We start from the raw sequence: 19,560 nt of genomic DNA on the forward strand, positions 1-19,560 counted from the left end.
CAGTGAATAAAAGCTGGTAGATGACACCATTTCAATGGCTTGAGCTCTGAGTCACTCCTATGATTCCAGAGAAGCCACCACTACCTGAAGGGGGAACTGTGGTTCTACCAACAAAGTTGAAAATAGTTCATATTTTAAAGCCAAAAGTTAATAAGGACAATGAAAAATATAGTTTTAAATTCATATTAGTCCCCTTAGTTCTCTCTGTCCAAGTTCTGGGAGGTTCTAAGAGACGACTAGAAGATAGGGGGAGATGAGCATAATGGGCAGCAGGGTGGGGCCTCTTCTCTGGGCCTGGCCTCTTTGAGTCCCTGTGGTAACAAGGGACTGTTATAATAATAGACATTTGAGATCCTAGGCAAGAGGGAAGGACAGAAGATTCTGGTCCAACTTCCATTTTATGAAAACAATGACTCGGAGACTTTAAGTGATTTGTTCAAAACAAGACAGTTTTGGATAAATAATCTAATTCTAAAATGCAGGTTTTCTGACATCGGGCCATTGTGCTTTCCCAACATTAAAGAAAAACATTCTAAGTAAATGACAGACTATTTATATCTTGGCTTTCATTGCCCTGTCTTTACAGCAGAAGGGGAAGTGGTAGGTGTGGTTTCCCAATGATGAATCTTGAAGATGAAACCTGGAATGAGTAGGACAAGATGCCAAAAGAACCCAAACCTACTAGGTAGACACTGTAAACGGGATCATTTAAAATCCACTCACATCCCATTCCATGCGTTCTTCTGCTATAGACACTAGAAAGCTAAAACTTACCTTCCCAGACTTTTTTGCAGCTAGGAGAGACAATGGTAGATCTGATGAATGAAACAATCTCAAGCTGGCTGGGCATCTTCTGCTGCTTCTTTCTTCTTGACTAGAATTTGAGCTTGATGCTGGAGGTACATCAGTCATCCTCAGGGTGGTAGAGCAGGAAGAAAAAATGCTCAGTTCCCAGATAGCATCCTTGAGCTACTGTTCCAGCCCTAATCTACTTCAACCCAGACTTCTTCCCACATGAGGCAGATAAATATCTTCCTTGAGTAAGTCCATGTTCATCAGATTGTAAGGTGCTTGTATTGAACATAGCCTTATCTTATATTTCAGTCTGAATCAAAAGTGGAATCAAGAATAGCAAAGTCAGGCCAAACCGAATTTCAGCCAGGTAAAGTTCACAGGCTAATCTGAGCTCAAAGCTGACATGAGTCAGCAAAGAAGGCCAGTTGAAAAAGATAAGGGCCGGGCACAGCGGCTCAAGCCTGTAATCCCAGCACTTTGGGAGGCTGAGACGGGCGGATCACGAGGTCAGGAGATCAAGACCATCCTGGCTAACATGGTGAAACCCCGTCTCTACTAAAAAATACAAAAAACTAGCTGGGCGAGGTGGCGGGCGCCTGTAGTCCCTGCTACTCGGGAGGTTGAGGCAGGAGAATGGCATAAACCCGGGAGGCGGAGCTTGCAGTGAGCTGAGATCTGGCCACTGCACTCCAGCCTGGGCGACAGAGCCAGACTCCGTCTTAAAAAAAGAAAAAAAGTAAAAAGAAAAAGATAAGAAAACTGTCTAGACGAAATACTGAGTTTATATGCAGTGCTTTTAAAGGCCCAGAATGTGATCTGTGGATGTGCCTTAGTTATCTCATTGACATTAGACAGGACAGCGTGATTCAAGGAAGTTACTACTGTACTTCAGGCCACCTATCTTAGTTCCCCTCTTAAGAATAAAATAAAATGGCCACAAGAGGATATGAGAAATGGAATACTAAGGCAAAAACATGTCAGCAAACCAGACTGCTCTGAGAATATTGGCACAGTGGAACCTGGAGGCAGCTTGGGGCCTGCTGGAGGAAGCAAGGATGAGAGGCATGCATCAGAAGCATACTTAGAAGAGGCTAGAGAGCTTTGGTTTCTTGGCCTTATTTCATCCCGCTGGAGACGATTATCTTACCAGACAGTATTGCTGTAGCATTGAAATTTAAAGAATAATATTCTCATGAGTAGACTGCAGTGTGTTTCCCAGTCAGAGAGGATGCTCTGAAGATTTGGTAAAAATAGCTGAAGGTGCACACATTATGTGCTTGATGTAATTATTCCTGAAAGCCATCTCATGTAGGTAGTTTTAAATTAACTCCCCCAGGACCCAGTGAGAGAGGGAGAAAAAAATAATAATTTGAATTGAAAAAGAGTCTTTGCACTGCGTGCAGTGGGCTCATGCCTGTAATCCCAGCACTTTGGGAGGCTGAGGCGGGTGGATCCCCTGAGGTCAGGAGTTCAAGACCAGCCTGGCCAACACTGCAAAACCCCGTCTCTACTAAAAGTACAAAAATTAGCCAGGCATGGTGGTGGGTGCCTGTAATCCCAGCTACTCAGGAGGCTGAGGGAGAATAGCTTGAACTCAGGAGGTGGAGGTTGCAGTGAGCCAAGATTATACCACTGCACTCCAGCCTGGGTGACAAGAGTGAGACTCCATCTCAAAAAAAAAAAAAAAAAAAAAAAAAAAGAAGAAGAAGAAGAAAAGAAAACGAGTCTTTGAACAATGAAATAAATGCTTCCAAATGCAAAATCACGTACTACCTTAATTTATCAAATAAGAATAAGGGTAATAAAGAGTTATCAATATTATGCTTTGACATTCCCGGAAAGCTAACAAATTGACCCATCCTTAAGGTACCCAAATACATTTATAAAAACCTAAGTCATTACTTCCCAATAGTGCGAAACCATTAGACATGTAAGGGGAAATTTTGTATTTCAAAATTTGAACTTTAAAGTTGTTTCAAAATGAAAATAACTTTCTTGAACTAACACTGAAACAATTAAAACCATGGGTATTTGGAAAAGAACTTCTGGTGAGCTCATCAGCATTTTAAAGGTCTATAAAAGAGGCTTCCCATAACCCCTATCAGTTTGATAGAAACAGTAGAAATTCTCTATCCTCATTATGGGTCCATATATTAACTTGATCTTCCTTGTGGCTCAGTTAGTTTTTACTTCCCTTGGGTTCTAGTCCTATTATGGAGCAAAGATACTTTGAGCACAGACATGGATTTTTCACTTTGGAAAGGGAATCCCTTCCATCTTGTCCTGAGGCCAGATGGGGAGACCAAGAATTTAAGCAGACACATTCATCTTCCTATCTTCAGGTACCTCTGAAGAAACTCCTGTACCTCTTCTATAAAAGCACACACCCTCTTTGGGGAAACACACTCTCTCACACATTTTGATACATCTCTTGGGAGGAAAATTTGGTAAGAGCTATCAACATTTCAAATGCATGCTTTTCTTTAACCAAGAAACTCCTTTTCCAGGAATTCAACAGCCACATGCACACATCAGCAAAGACAGATGTCCAAACTTATTTCTTGCTATAATTTTTGTAATAGGTGGAGACTAGGGAAAAAAATTAACTGTCCATCAAAAAAATGACAGAGTAAATACATTTTAGAAGAATTTTCACTTCTGGTTATGCTAGAGTAGCTTCTAAGAGACTGTCCCTACCGTCGAAACAACCAGAAAAGCTGGATGATACACATAAAACATTGTTGAAGGCATTTGAATAGCTGCTAAGGCAAGCAAGGGAAAGGGGACAGCCCAAGTAGGCAGATATCCTGGAAGTTGCTTTCCCTTCTGGGGCACTTGCTGATTCTTAGTGCTGGCAAGAGAGTGAAAATCAATGCAGAAGGCAGCTGTTAAGGAACAGAGAAATCTGCAGAACTTTGGGGACTCTCAAGAACTGAGGAGACAAATGTTGGATTTGGGGGCCTGGTGCAATGGCTCACGCCTGTAATCCCAGCACTTTGGAAGGCTGCAGTGGACAGATCATCTGAGGTCAGAAGTTCGAGTCCAGCCTGGTCAACATGGTGAAACCCCATCTCTACTAAAAATACAAAAATTAGCCAGACATGGTGGCCACGCGTGGTGGCTGAGTAGCCCAGCTACTTAGGAGGCTGAGGCACAAGAATTACTTGAACCTGGGAGGTAGAAGTTGCAGTGAGCTGAGATCCTACCACTACACTCCAGCCTGGGTGACAGAGCAAGACCTTGTCTCAAAAATATAAAATAAAAAATAATAAATAATAAAAAATTTGGAGCTGGGGGTTGCCAAGGATTTGAGCGGTTAAGATTCTGGTGAAAGAGGAGATGCAGGGGAATAGCCCAAAAACAACTGGTTTCCCTCTGAATGAATTGGCAAATATTTTGCTGCAGAGGGCAAGAGATGAACAAGCTAAATGGAAAGCCACTGAGAAGCAGAGCAGAGGGTGTTTGGAAGACTGCCTCACAGTCCTTAGAAAATAAAAATAGTGGAGTCCAGGACCTACCAAAGATGTCCATTTGCCGACCTAGTAAATGCTCCAGATCTCAGTTCTGAGGTTCATGTATTTTCCAGGAGGAGATGGTAAAAGTATAATTTGTATTTGACTGTGTTTAGTAAAGAATCTCTAGGGAAAAAACCAAAACAATAGGAAAAGAATATAGTAACAGCAGAAGAAGAGAATAACATAATTTTAAAATTGAATTATCCAAACAAAGGCAAGAAATTTTAAAAAATGAACATAAAACATGATGACAAATAGAAAACAAACGGAACATGATAATTATAAAACCAAATTCGTTAGTAATCACATTACATGTAAATGGACTAATTGGCTAAATTTAAAGACAAAGATGGTCACTCTGGGTGGAGGTGAAACAGTTGTAGGCTGCTTATGAGAGACACATTTTTAATATAAGGACACAAAAAGTTTGAAAGTGAAAGAACGGGGAAATAGATTCCATGAGTAGAAGACACTGTGAATGCCCTTGGCAATCGCCATGACTTTCCAGATGTCTTTCAGTGGCATGTAGCACTGGGTCTTGCCTGAGGACATTCTTTAACCCTGGAAGCAGGCTGATGGGGAATACAGGCTGGTGGGAAATGGGACGGAGTAGAAATTCTGAGGAGCTGATGCCCTCAGGAGCAGCCCTTGTCTAGTGAGGATGTGAGCTGGCAGTAAATACTCCAGCTTGCTCACCTTCAGGTGGAGACATTCCAAGGTGTTTCCATGCAGTCTGCCAGCAAAGCCACTGAGGAGCCTAGAGGAGTCCAAGAGGGGAAGCGAGCCCTAGCTGTCCACAGCCAACAGCTCACTAGTGCATCCAGTGTCAGCTTCCTTCCCTTCCGTGTCTACCCAGGCGACATTACCAGTGTTCTTAGGTTTACTTCTTACCTTCCGTACTCAAAGTCTGCTTCTCAGGGACACCAGCTTAATACACCATGCAAACATTAGCCCCCTAAAACTAGTATAATTACATCAATATACAAAGTAGAATCTAAGGCAAGAAGCGTCACTAGAGAGTAAGGGGGTGTTTCTTATATATAAAATGGCTAATCCACCAACAAGATACAATAACTTAAAAATACATGCACTTGATATTATGGCTTTAAAATATATAAAAGCAAAAATTGATGGAAACAGAAAAAAGGAAATAAATCTATTACCAAAATCAAATCTATTACCAAAAAACAAATCTATTACCAAAATGCAAGTTGATAAGACACTTCTCTGAATACCTAATAGAACAGGTAGGGGGGAAAAAAGGAACTATGTATGTAGATTTGAGCAACACAATTAACAATTGAATACATATTCTTCCTAAGTGCATGTGGACCATTTACTAACACTGATATTGTGTTGGACCATAAAGCAACTTTCAGAAAATCTCAAAGGACTGAAATCATACACAGTATGTTTTATGATCATGATACAATTAAACTTAAAAAAAAACTAGAAAATACTATTTGGAAATTATACAGTAATAATGATAGTGCATGGGTTAAATGAGAAATTCCAATGAAAATTAGAAAATATTTTCACTTGACTAATAATGAAAATTCAATATATTAAAACTCAAACTCATGGGATGTAGCTAAAGTTGCATTTGGGGAGGGGATTTATGCAGCAAATGCATATTTTAGAAAGAAGAAAAGTTGAAATGGCAATTAGCTAAGTATTATCAAGAAATTAGAAAAAGAACAGCAATTTAAACTCAAAGTAGATGAAAGTCAATTTAAAAAATGAGAAGAAATTAATGAATAGAAAATGAGCAAGAAATAGAGAAATATAAAAAGCTAAAAGTTTATCATTTGAAAAGATTAGTAAGATTAATGGAAATCTACAAGGACAGATAAAAAAGAGACTAGTCACAAATTATCAATATCAGAATGAAAAGGTGTACATCACTACAGACAATAAAGATATTAAAAAATAAGAGTGAGGCTAGGTGCAGTGGCTCACACCTGTAATCCCAGCAGTTTGGGAGGCTGAGGCAGGATGATTGCTTGAGCTCAGGAGTTTGAGATCAGCCTAGGCAACATGGTGAAACCTCGCCTCTACTAAAACTACAAAAAAAAAAAAAAAAAAAAAATAGCTGGATGCAGTGGTGTGTGCCTGTGGTATTAGCTACTCAGGAGGCTGAGGTGGGAGGATTGCTTGAGCCCAGGAGATGGAGGTTACATGGAGCTGAAATCACACCACTGAACTCCAGCCTGGGCAACAGAGCCAGACCCCATCTCAAAAAAAAAAAAAAGATATGAGGAACTACTTTATGCCAATAAATTTGGAAATGTAGGGAAAATAAGAAAGTTCTTATAAAAATAGACTTCACCAAAATTGATGAACAGAAATCCAAAACTTAAATTGCTCCTTATCTAGTAAAGTAATTGAACCTATAAATTAACACTTTTCCACAAACAATTTCCTCAGCCCAGATGACTTCACTAACGGATTCTTCCTGAAATTCAAGATAAAAGAAAAAGAAGAAACGCTTCCCAACATATTTTATGATGCCAGCAAAACTTTGATATTAAATTCTGAAAAGAACATTACTCAAAAGGAAATTACTTGCCAAGTTCCTTCATGAAATATATATAAGAATTTTTGTAAAAACAGTAAATTAAATCCAGTGATATATAAAATGGTTACTACATCATGACTACGTGACTTTTATTCTAGGAATGCTAGAGTGTTAAAGTCTGAGAACAAAGCAATGTAATTAGACACATTAACAAAGTGAAATAGAAAAATCACATGATTGTGTCAATAGATGCAAAAAAGTATTTGATGTGAGTCAAAAATCTATTTTTTTTCTTGTCAGATGGGTAATGTGCTGATGATGTAAGAACATTTAAGGAAGGCATATCTCACACCTGAGCGTGAAAAAACCCAATCATCACACTTATGAACTACAAAAGGATTTCAAAATCTATTTGTGATAAAATGTCTTAGCAAATTAGAAATAGAAAAGAATTTTATTAATCTGGAAAAAAGCATATACAAAAAATATGAAATATGGTTAAAATAAAATTTAGAAGTTCTAAGCAAATGGAGAAAAATACTACTTACACCTTCTATACAGATATCCAATTGAATCAGTATCATTTATTTTTAAAGACCATTCTTCCCCCCTCTATACAGAAACTAAGTCATATTTGAGTCATTGGATATGAATGGATATGTTTTTATATTTCCTACTATCCACTCTACACTGTCTTAATGACTGGAACTTTATAATAAGCCACGATGTCCTGTATGTATAGCCTCCAGTTTTTTTCTTCTTAAGATTATCTTGGATATTATGCCCTTTGCATTTTCACACAAATACTAGAAACAAATTGTTGACTTCTTAGAAAAACTTTACTGGGTCTTAACTGGCATTGTGTTGAATCTATAATCAATTTGGGTAGAATCTTTTCAATATCAGTACTTTCAATCCATAAATATGTTATTTCCCTTCCTTTGCTTAGAATTTTAAAATTTTCTCTTAATTACATTTCATAATTTTTGTGTAAGTTATGGCATAAAGGTGGGTAGAGTCTTTTTTTTTTTTTTTTATTTTAAGCTTTTTTTACTGTTTTTTTTTTTTTTTTTTTCTTAAAGACTTTTATACTGGTTACCTTGTTTCTATTTATGAGAATGTTCCTTTTCACTAAAAAAAAAAAAAAAAAGAAAAGGAAAAAATATTAAGTTTAAAACACAAAATGAAACCCACACAAACTATATCCTGGGAAGTGACCCTGTTGGTTGCCTAACAGCCATCCTCCTGTTCTTCTTTGCTGTCACAGCAAATCTTTTTATTTGGGTTTACTCTCAGGGAGAAGCGAATCCATCTCGCAATCCAGGGTAAATTCTGCCTGATTGAATTCAACTCCTGCGCTCCCATTCCCCTTGTTAGAGAACGGGTTAGGCAAAAGCTCAAAACCAGGAAGGCAGGAGGAAGTGGACGCTAAGAGCATCCACACAAAATTCTAGCATATGTTAAAAAAAAAAAGAAAAGAATAATCACACAGAAAAATGCACATTTTGGTACAAAAATACAGTTAGAAGGAGTTAGTTCTAGTATTCAATAGTAGGGAGGGAAACTATAGTTAATAATTTATTGTATACATCAAAATGGCTAGAGGAGAAGATTTGTAATGTTTCTAACACAGGGAAAAGATATGTATTTGAGGTGATGGATATCCAAATTACTCAGATTTTACCACTGTACATCATATACAGGTATCAGAATATCACATGTACCCCCAAAGTCTGTGTAACTATTATGTATCAATAAAAAATGCAGACCTTTCTTCAAACAGATGTTGGTGTGTCTGAATGAAACCAAATCTAGGGACAAACATTTAACAATCCCTCAGGGAGCTAATCTCCGAGTCAAAGCCATCATGTCTTGATGACAGAGCAGAACGGTGGAGAGAACCTCTGCCGTGATGACATAATTGCACAGCTGAATTAACTTATGATAGAGATGCCCTATCTTTGGGCTTCTTATGTGGGGAGAGAGTTTTCTATTACTCCCAGCCAAGCCATCCTAACTGTCATGACACTCTTGCTGTGAAGTGAGCAGCCTTGGAGAAGGAAGATTTAGTGGGAGTTCTTGGACTCTGCACACTCCTTCATGCTTCCAGGTGCCAGCTGTCCTTCCAACAGCACACATCTCTGAGAATAATGCCTTAGATCTCCACAGGACCATTTTCCTTGCTACAGCAGTTAAAATGGGCCCCTGAAAGCAGTTGGATGAGGGGTAATGCCTCATACAGGCCTGTGTTTTCCATCTCTGAGACTCAAGAGAACTAACCTAACAGTGTTTCTCCCATGGTCCTGTTGTTGCTCGGAGATCTTAGTTTCAGGCCTCAGAATCTATTCTAGTTACTTGAAGCAGAAAGAGGCCTCAGAACCTATTCTAGTTACTTGAAGCAGGAAGAGACTTATTAAAGGGTAGAGTCTGTAGGAGTGGGTGGCAAAGACACAGGCTTTAGGTTGAGCTTCCAGAAACAACTCCGGAAACCTCACCACAGAACCAGCTGCCAAGAACACTGCCGCTCTGCCTCAGTCAGGAAGTCGCAGAATATGGAACCTTCCACCAGGGCCACCAGCTCCAGGCCACACTGCCTCTGCCTCAGTTTGGTCTAGGAAAAGGATGCCCACAGCCTGTTTCTCTCCTTATATAACTTACGCCCTTCATAACTCAGAGTTGTTAAAAACTTTTTTTTAATGCTTAATAGTATACATGGAGAAAATGGGACATTTCATTAGTGTTATAATTCAATTTTGAATCAAAGTCCCTAGCAACTGGATCTGATCTAAATCACATCTGAATTCTATCAGCAAGTGAGGTTGGGAAAGTGATGGTGTCTGGAGTCCTAGGAGTCTAGAAGGGCCTTTCAGCAGATCTTGAAGGACATCCAGTCCACACTATCCACACCAGTCTTTAAAATTGAAATGATACATCCTTATATCAGAGCCTGACCCTTCTTCAAATCCAACTTGCCAGAAGAGAATACAAGACTCTTTAGTAAGCCTACAGGCTCGTCAGTGCTATCACCTGTGGTGCAGGTTGCTTTCTGTAGCATTTGTGTCATCTACACAACAGGAAGTCAACATCTTCCTAGAAAGTCTGCCTTCAATGTGGCAAAATGAACTTGTCATTCCCACAGTCACCTTTAATGTTTTATTCTCAGTAAAATAAGGATTCTGCTGTTGTATGGGTTGGTAAAACTAGAAGTATGGGACATGTGCTAATAATAATAGAAGACAAACTGTAACTGGTCAGAATAACACAAAGCCAGTCTCATCTCAGCACGATGGGTGTTATTTTAGAATCTTCAGTTTGTGCCTGCACATGCAAAGTGGAGGAAAGAATTGCAGCTATTATCAGAATACATTCAAATCTAAAAAATATATTTTTTCCTGCAATTATATGGATGTATCAGGTAGATTTTGAGGTAATTTTGGTCCAAATAATCTTGGTAATTGCCACAGTTCTCTTGTACGTGTACTTCTAGATACTGCTAAAAATACATAGCAATAGAAGCAGTACTATCAATAAACTCTTTCAATTTCACAGGTTCTCTGGGAAAGAAAATACAGAATCAAGAAATTTCCCTGCTTCTAAATCTAACAAAATGCAAAAAATAAGTAAGGATAGCCAAAGGGGGAAAAATGTTAGGAGCTTTCAAACTAAGGAAGGAGTACCATCATACTATAAGGGTTTAAAAATATCACCAACAGAAAGAAGATTCTGGCAATTGACTGTAGCTTATGTTGGACTCCTCAGGAAGCAGTACAATGGACAAAAATATGAAGAAACAATGACTGAAAAAGCTCACTGATACCCTTTAATTTGGAAGGAAGTAGGCTAACTGTGAGGAATGGTAGTTGGAGAAGAAGCTCAAAAGAAAAGATTCAGAATCCCTTTAAATGATTGCCTCTCTATACCAAGAGGGAAAAGTAGATATTCATTTATTAGAGATAGGAAGAACTACTAAGAATTGGGATTGGTTTGTTTCACTAGCTGGGAAAATGAAACACAATATGCAAGCAGAAAAGGGACAATAGGGATGAACGATTTATTTGTCCACATTTTTTTTCATAACTTTCCTACCTAAATCTCAGAAGGGAGCAGGAGAAGCAAGCAGGGAGAGGAGAGAGGAAAAGAATCACTGAAGGCAGCTTGTATTTGAGAAAAGAAAAGGCTCTGAGTTAACCTGGGACCTGGTGAACAACCTGAAAGCCACCGGCTTTTATCACAGGATCAGAAATAGCTTCAACTCTGCAGAGTAAACCTCAGTACAGGATTTTAACTAACTTATAGAAAAGCAGAGTCAAAATTCCCCAACTGTGATACCTATAACCCTGGTTCCACACTTCCTACCAGACCTCATTCAGTCCCATCCTTGCCACCATCTCAGACAACAGAAAAGCAAATGTAACACGACTCTTGAATACGGAAGGCCTAAGTTAGCTCTTATCTTTGAGATAAGGAGTCAATGGGAGCCCAGATAGCATGGTAAGAAAACAAAGGAAAATCTGTTATAAACAGAAAGGTAAAAGTAAGGCCTGAGTAGAGATTTCTTTTATTAAAAAATAAATAACTTGAAAATTTAAAAAATAACAAAAGTAATAGAGGAAAAAAGTCAAGAACGAGAAGTAGCTTGTTAATTAGGAATGCTTTTGGCTGCAAGTAGCAGAAAACCCAGCTACCAGTGGTTTAAACCATGTGGTCATTTATTACTTAATGAGACATCTAAAGGTTGTAAGTCCCAAGACTGGTTTGGCAGCTCAGATTTTGTCAGGCACCTAAGCCCTTTTGGTCTTTGCATTCTGCCAGCCACAGTGTACTTTCAATCTTGTGTTGGGGTCCACATGTTTCCTAAACAAAGGAATGAACACACAAGACAACACAAGACAAGACAAACATGGCGGCCGCCCCGAAGGACACACTCTGCTTTATTTTATACAGTCGTTTGTGGAATGTTACCAAGTCACAAGACACATTGTTGTTTTTCTGACCTTTCCCTGACTTTCTGGATTTTCAAGATGTTTACACATAAACAAACCCCAGGGTCTGCTGTTTGCAACTGGCTCCTTTGTCCTCCCTGTTTGCAGGGAAGGAACGCCCTGCTTCATTTGCAAGAACAGGACTTATCGGAACGCCCTGCTTCGTTAGCAAGAGCAGGACTTATTGGGAACGTCTCGTTTGTGAGCACGTAGTCCTCTACAATCTTGCTCCTCATAACCACAGGATGGCTACCACAGCTCTGAGCATCACCTCCTAAGTGATCATCTCCAAAGTAGGATGATACCTCCTAAGTATCATCTCCAAAGTAGGAAGAGAGGGAACTATGGCAAAGGACATGCCTCTTCCTTGACAGAGAGAAGCCCCCAGCTGACTTATCCTTATATTTCAATGGCCAGAAACAGGTCAGAAATTCATCCGTAAGCCAATCGTTGGCAAAGGTGAGAGAGTTACCATAATTCAGTCCCTTGGCTGGAAATACAGATATCAGGGATCTATTAACAAAGAAGAAGGCAGGGGCCAGGTACAGTAGCCCACACCTGTAATCCCAGCACTTTGGGAGGCTGAGCTGGGTGGATCACTTGAGGTCAGGAGTTCGAGACCAGCCTGGCCAACATGGTGAAACCCCATCTCTACTAAAAATATAAAAATTAGCTTAGCTTGGTTGTGGGTGCCTGTAATCCCAGCTACTCAGGAGGCTGAGGTTGCAGTTGGCCAAGCCAAGCACTCCAGCCTGGGCAACAGAGTGAGACTCTGTCTCAAAAAAAAAAAAAAAAAAAGAAGGCAGGAGTAGCACCTAGGTGGGCAGACAAAATAACAACCATTGTTCAGTTCAAATTACTCAAATTTGTTAAGAGAAACACTAGAGGAAATAAAACAGATTATATGTTTTCCAATTGCCAAAATAAGAAATAAAAAAAGATCGTAGATCTTAAAGGATAGAAAACAAAGGAAACACAAGACTACTAAAAACAAACCAAAAAAGTAACATAAAATAAGATGATGAAATATCAAAAATATATTCAGCCTAATGAAAATTACTAGAAAATCAAAAACACAGAAAAAAAAAAAGAAAGAGAGCAGTGATGGCAGATGTGGAACAAGCCTTAACTACATATTAACCCATATTACTAAAGCAGTGTGGTTCTTATACCTGTATAGGCAGAAAGACCAATGGAATAAAACAGAAAATCCAGAAATCAACACACATAGGAATTTATTACTGTATATGCTAAAGGCGGCATCCCAAAGCTGGCGGTAGTGGGCAGGCAGGGGTGGGGGACGGAGGAATTATAGACTTCTCAATAAATAGCATTGAGAAAACTAATTGCCAATATAGAGAAAAAAACCTTGAAACTTTAATTTATTCACCATATCAAGACAGAATCTAAGTTTTTATGTAAAAGAAAAAAAAGAAAGAAAGAAAGCAAAGGAAAAAGGAAAGAAAAAATAAATCAAACATAAAATAAAAGCACAAGAAAAAAACATGAACAAATTTACGTTTTACCATAGAGCAGGGATTGGCAAATATTTTTCATAAAGTGTCAAATGTTGTAAATATTTTAGATTTGTGGACTACCACCCTCTCCAGACATCTTTCCCCACAACATAACTGCTCTAAAATATATAGTATTAAATAAGAAATGTTGTCTACTATTGTATTTAGTGGTTATACATAGTTCCACCCAAAATATAGTATTTTCTCATCTTTCATTGTTATACTGAAAACTTTATGTAGTATGTATTTACCACAATTTTAAAGTCACAACTACTCAATTATGCCATTGTAGTGCAAAAGCAACCATAACACATGAGTGTGGCTGTGTTCCAATAAAACTTTATTTGCAAAAACAGGTGAGAGACTAGATTTGGTCCTTAGCCCTGTTTCACAAACCTCTGCTGTAGAGTGTGGAAGGCCTTTTAAATAAACTAAGAGCTAAAATTCAAAAGCACACAAGAAAAGATTGACACATTCAACTTTAAATTTAAAACTTCTCTAAGGCAAAAACTACACATTAAACAAAGTCAAAAGATGAGTGACAAACCACAAATTAATTTTGCAACTTGTTTCACAAAAGATAAACTCTCAAATATATAAAACCTTCTAGAAGCTGTCTCCCTCAGTGCCACTTTTTCTTTCTTCCTGATCATTCCATCCAGCAGACCAATATGCTCCCTTTTTCCCCATCTTAAAGACACATCTCTTGCTGTCATTTCCCTCACCAGTTACTGCCCCTTTTACTGCTTTCCTTTGCAGTGAAACTCCCTGAATTGTCTCTGATATCTTCTTTTTCTCTCTTAAATCCTATCTAGTGTCTCTCCTTCTACCACTCAACTGAAACTGCTTTTTGTCAAGACTCCCACATTGCTCAACCCAGTGGTCAATTTTAGCCAGTGGTCAATTTGCTTTTACTTTTCAACAATTGATGCAGGAGTTCATTTCCTCTTTCTTGAAAAAATATTTGCACATGACGTCTAGAATACCAAACTTCAAACTATTTTGGTTTTCCTCTACCTCTCCGGTCTCTCATTCTCAGGCTACTTTGCTCTTCCTTTCTCACCTAGTGACCTCTCAATGTCAGCTCACTGCAGGACTTGATGTGGACACCTTCTTTCTTCTTTCTGCACTCAGTTCCTTGGTTATCTTATCTATTGTCACACCTTTAAATGTCATCAAAAGGCAAACAACTCCTGAATTTATTTATCAAGGCCTGATCTCTCTCCTTAACTCCAGATTCAGACATACAACTGACATCTCGGGGTCTAAGAGACATCCAAATATTGACATACCTTCAACTGAGCTCCCAATGCCAACCCCAAACCCACTCCCCATTACTGTTGGAGGCAACCCCATTCTTTCAGTTACTCTGGCCAAAAACTCCGCAGTCATCCTTGGCTCTCTTCCTTCTTTCTTGCACATTGTTTGCTCTACTTTTAAAATATATCTGGAATCCAGCCATTTTTCACCCCTTCCCTGCTACCACTCTGGTCATGCCCTCCTTAGGGTCATCATGTCAGGTTTTACATGGTCTCAGATGCTCTGCCCCAGTGATTTGTGTGGCTCACTCCTTCACCTTCTTCAGGTCTTTGTGACTTTCTCCATAGCACTCATCACTGTCTCACAAACCAAGTCATTTACTTGTAAAATTGTGTCTATTATTCATTTTCTGTTTAAACTGTAAGCCTGGTATGTATTTTGTTTTTAAATATATCCCAAGTGCTTGGGACAGTTCCTGGCCACAGTAAGCTCTCAAAATATTTATTAAAAGAATGAATAAAATTGATTTTAAAAAGATCAACAACCCAGAAAAAAGGTCAAAGAATATTTTAGATATTCTTATATAATATCTAATATCATATATAATAGAAAAATTTTAAGGAAAGGTAAAAAATGGCTTGTAAATACATGAAAAAATGCTTAATCTCATTTATAATAAAAGAAATGAAGTTTAAGGTAATTCAGAATACCTTTTCCCCTTCCCCCTTTTTTAATTGTCATATAATCAGAATCCAAAATGTGACTGTACTGTGGTTCAGGCTGTGGGAAAATGACATCTTTTAGATTGTTAGTGAGAGTGGGACTTTTTAAATCCCCTATGTACCGCAATTTGGCAACTATGTATAAGATTTACAAATGTCTGTTGAACCCACAATCCCACTTTGTTTTTTCTCTTTCCCACTCACCTGGGCTGGAGTGAAATGGAGTGAAGATGGCTCACTGCGAGCTCAACCTCCCAGACTAAAGTGATCCTCCCACTTCAGTCCCCCAACAAGCTGAGACTACAGGCTCGTGCCACCATACCCAGCTAATTTTTTTGTATTTTTAGTAGAGGCAGGGTTTTGCCACGTTCGCTAGCTCAGATTGGTCTTGAACTCCTGAGCTCAAGTGATCCTCCTGCTTCAGCCTCTCAAAGTGCTGGGATTACAGATGTGAGCCATGGTGTCCAGCCTCACAATCCCACTTTGGAGAAACTTTCCTACAACTATACCTGTACATATAAAAAATGACAAATTTATAAAGTTATTAGTTTCATTATTTTTAATAACAAAAGACTGGAAACAATCAAAGTGCACATTATAGAGGGCTGGTAAAAAAAATTATAATACATCTATACAATGAAATAGTTTCTTCAAAAATTGTTTTTAATAAAGATCGAAGATGGCTTTTAGTTCTAAAATGGAAAGATGTACAAGATAGAGTATTAAATAATAAAGTCAAGATGCCAAGCAATGTGTATAGCATGTTGCATTTGTTTATAAGAAGAGGAGAAATATAAGAACATATATTCATTTTTGCTTTTATTTGCATAAAGAAAGTTGGGAAAGACATGCAGAAAGTTAATTAAAAAATTACCCCAGTGGGAGGCAGGAAAATGAGATAAATGCTGACAGGGATAGGAGCAAGACTTTTCAAGTTGCATCTTTAAAAAAAAATTTCGGCCAGGCGCGGTGGCTCACGCCTGTAATCCCAGCACTCTGGGAGGCCAAGGCCGGCGGATCACAAGGTCAGGAGATCGAGACCATCCTGGCTAACATGGTGAAACCCCGTCTCTAGTAAAAATACAAAAAATTAGCCGGGCATGGTGGTGGGCGCCTGTAGTCTCGGCTACTCGGGAGGCTGAGGCAGGAGAATGGCGTGAACCCAGGAGGCGGAGGTTGCAGTGACCCGAGATCACGCCACAGGATCACTGCACTCTAGCCTGGGCAACAGAGCGAGACTCCATCTCAAAAAAAAAAAAATTTCAAATGAAAATTCAAAAAATTAATCAAAAGAAATTATGTGTATGCATTAACAAATTTTAAAATAATTTTTAAAACTACATGATATAAATGTACATAGCATAAACTCTCTAAGAGAAAATAATCCTCAGATTATTTCTTAAAATTAAACTATTAGATTATCATCCTTTATCATTCTTAAATTTAATTTTTATATAATAGATAACGTGGTCTTCTAGATTACTAGAAAATATAAATGTTATGTCCTTGTCATCCCTTGCTTCTCTCACATCTAAACTAATTGTGCCATTTCTCTGTCTTATTTGCATAATTCCAGTTCCACTAAGAAAGTTCCCATCTCAAGAGGATGCTGTTTGATTTCTTGTTATTTGCCATCTGGTGTGATCCACGGGGAAAAAAAAGTATTAAAGAAGAGAAGCATATTAATGGTATTACTCCTTTCTAACTTTACAGAGTGGCTATTCTTTTAAATTCTTTTGAGACAAACACTTGAAAGAAAATGTTGATATGTGAGATAAGCAGTAAGCAGTGTTTGAACACATGCATATGTTAAAGGATACCATTAAAATGAAAAATAACTCTAGAAAGGAAACAAAGCATGCAAAATTGCCTTATGTGGCTTGCTAGAAGTAAAATAAATGTTGAAAAACTAGAGTTTGTTTCTTAAAAAGCAAGCAGAGCTAAAGGTATATCTTGCAATATATAGTTTACTAGTGACAAACCTCATATATTGATCTCTGTATCTGACTTCTAACTATTGATCAGTTTCCATGGTGCCATGGTGGCGGTGGGGGTGGTGGGTAGTTGTTGTTTGTTGGACCCCTAAAATCCTAACAAACTTCAGCTACAAGTTATGTATATAATGACACGCCAAGTCTCAGGGTCATTTAACACATTTTTATTGAGCACCTACTAAGAGTCAAGTATCTTCCAAGTATACAAGTCTGTTATTCCAAATATGGGGATTTTAATGGTTAGCAAAACAAAACGTGGATCCTTGCTCTCAGGAAGCTTACAATTATGAAATGTTAGACACATCAAACTAAAAATAACACTTTGACTATATACCTAAATAGAGCTATCTTTAAAGATAAAGTTCTTTAAAGGATCTTTAAAGGTAAAGTATAAGATATTGTGGGATCATACAATGAGGGAGTTGGAGAGGAACCTAACCTAGATTGAGGGATCATGGAGAAATGACATATAAAGTAAATGTGAAGGATAAGTGGGAGTTTGCTGGCAGAGAAAATAAAATGAGGAAGGGCCCCGGGCAGGAAGTAGTTTGACCCTCAAGTTGTCTATTATGTCTATATAACCTATGGTTTATGTAAAATATTTAAATTCTAAATCAATGTTCTGCATACTTTCTATAAAGAGCCAGAGAGTAAATACTTTAGACGTTGTGAGTCATACAGTGTCTGTTGTAACTTCTCAAGTTTGTCATTGCACCAAGAAAGCAGCCATAAGCAATATGTAAATGAATAGGTATGGCTGTGTTCTCACAAAACGTTATTTACAAAAACAGGTGGTAGGGAGGTGGCCCATAGGTTACAGTTTGCCAATCCGTGTTCTGAGTTACATCAGGCTTTTCTAAAACTCAGTTATAAACTTCAGTTGCATAAAGATATTTATTTTGATCAATACATATTTATGGGAAATCTATTGTCAATTTATTTGTGTTGCTATAAAAGAATACAGGGGCCGGGCGCGGTGGCTCAAGCCTGTAATCCCAGCACTTTGGGAGGCCGAGACGGGCGGATCACGAGGTCAGGAGATCCAGACCATCCTGGCTAACATGGTGAAACCCCGTCTCTACTAAAAAATACAAAAAACTAGCCGGGCGAGGTGGCGGGTGCCTGTAGTCCCAGCTACTCGGGAGGCTGAGGCAGGAGAATGGCGTAAACCTGGGAGGCGGAGCTTGCAGTGAGCTGAGATCCGGCCACTGCACTCCAGCCTGGGCGACGGAGCGAGACTCCATCTCAAAAAAAAAAAAAAAAAAAAAAAAAAAAAAAAAAGAATACAGGGTAATTTATAAAGAAAAGAGGTTTATTTGGCTCATGGTTCTGCGGGCTGTGCAAGAAGCATGGCACTAGCACCTGCTTCTGATGAGAGCCTCAGGCTGCTTCCACTCATGGCAGAAAGTGAAGGGGAGCTGGTGTGTGCAGAAATCACATGGCAAGAGAGAGCAAGCAAGAGACAGAGGAGGGAGGTACGAGGCTCTTTTGAACAACTAGCTCTCGCAGGAACTAATAAAGCAAGAACTCATCCATTACTACAAAGACAACACAAAGCTATTCAAACCCCTGTGACCCAATCACTTCCCCATTAGGCCTCACCTCCAACATTGGGGATCAAATTTCAGTATAAGATTGGAGAGGTCAAACAAACCAAACTATAGTATCTATTGAGTGCTGGGAATCAGAATAAAGATGCATCGTCCCTTCTATTAAGTTAACATAACAAAATTTATAGATATTAAACAAATAGTAATATAATAAATAAAGAATCCATATAAGATTGAACTGTAGGTATATGTAACTAATGAGAAATTTAGGTCCTGTAAGAGCATATAATAGAGGAACTAATCCAGGCTGGAAGACCAGGAAAATCCTCCATAGAAAAGTGATATTTCTTTTTTCTTTTTTTTTTAAATTATACTTTAAGTTCTAGGGTACATGTGCACAACGTGCAGGTTTGTTACATATGTATACATGTGCCATGCTGGTTTGCTGCACCCATTAACTCATCATTTACATTAGGTATTTCTCCTAATGTTATCCCTCCCCCAACCCCCCATTCCACGACAGGCCTTGGTGTGTAATATTCTCTGTCCCGTGTCCAAGTGTTCTCATTGTTCAATTCCCACCTATGAGTGAGAACAATGCGGTGTTTCGTTTTCTGTCCTTGTGATAGTTTGCTCAGAATGATGGTTTCTAGCTTCATCCATGTCCCTACAAAGGGCATGAACTCATCCTTTTTTATGGCTGCATA

At 38.5% G+C, this 19,560-nt stretch overlaps 1 long non-coding RNA gene across 1 annotated transcript in view; it reads left to right on the top strand.

Moving 5' to 3' along the window:
- LOC108543629 (uncharacterized) overlaps positions 1-16,961 on the top strand; it is a 39,452-nt gene extending 22,491 nt beyond the window's left edge. The window contains exon 3 of the long non-coding RNA XR_001889635.1: positions 16,886-16,961. This is a non-coding gene — a long non-coding RNA (uncharacterized LOC108543629). The remainder of the gene's footprint in view (positions 1-16,885) is intronic.
- Positions 16,962-19,560: the final 2,599 nt, after the last annotated feature.

Source organism: Rhinopithecus bieti, unplaced genomic scaffold, assembly GCF_001698545.2.
Source record: "Rhinopithecus bieti isolate Rb0 unplaced genomic scaffold, ASM169854v2 scaffold_654, whole genome shotgun sequence".
In the NCBI taxonomy this organism is placed as follows: Eukaryota; Metazoa; Chordata; class Mammalia; order Primates; family Cercopithecidae; genus Rhinopithecus; species Rhinopithecus bieti.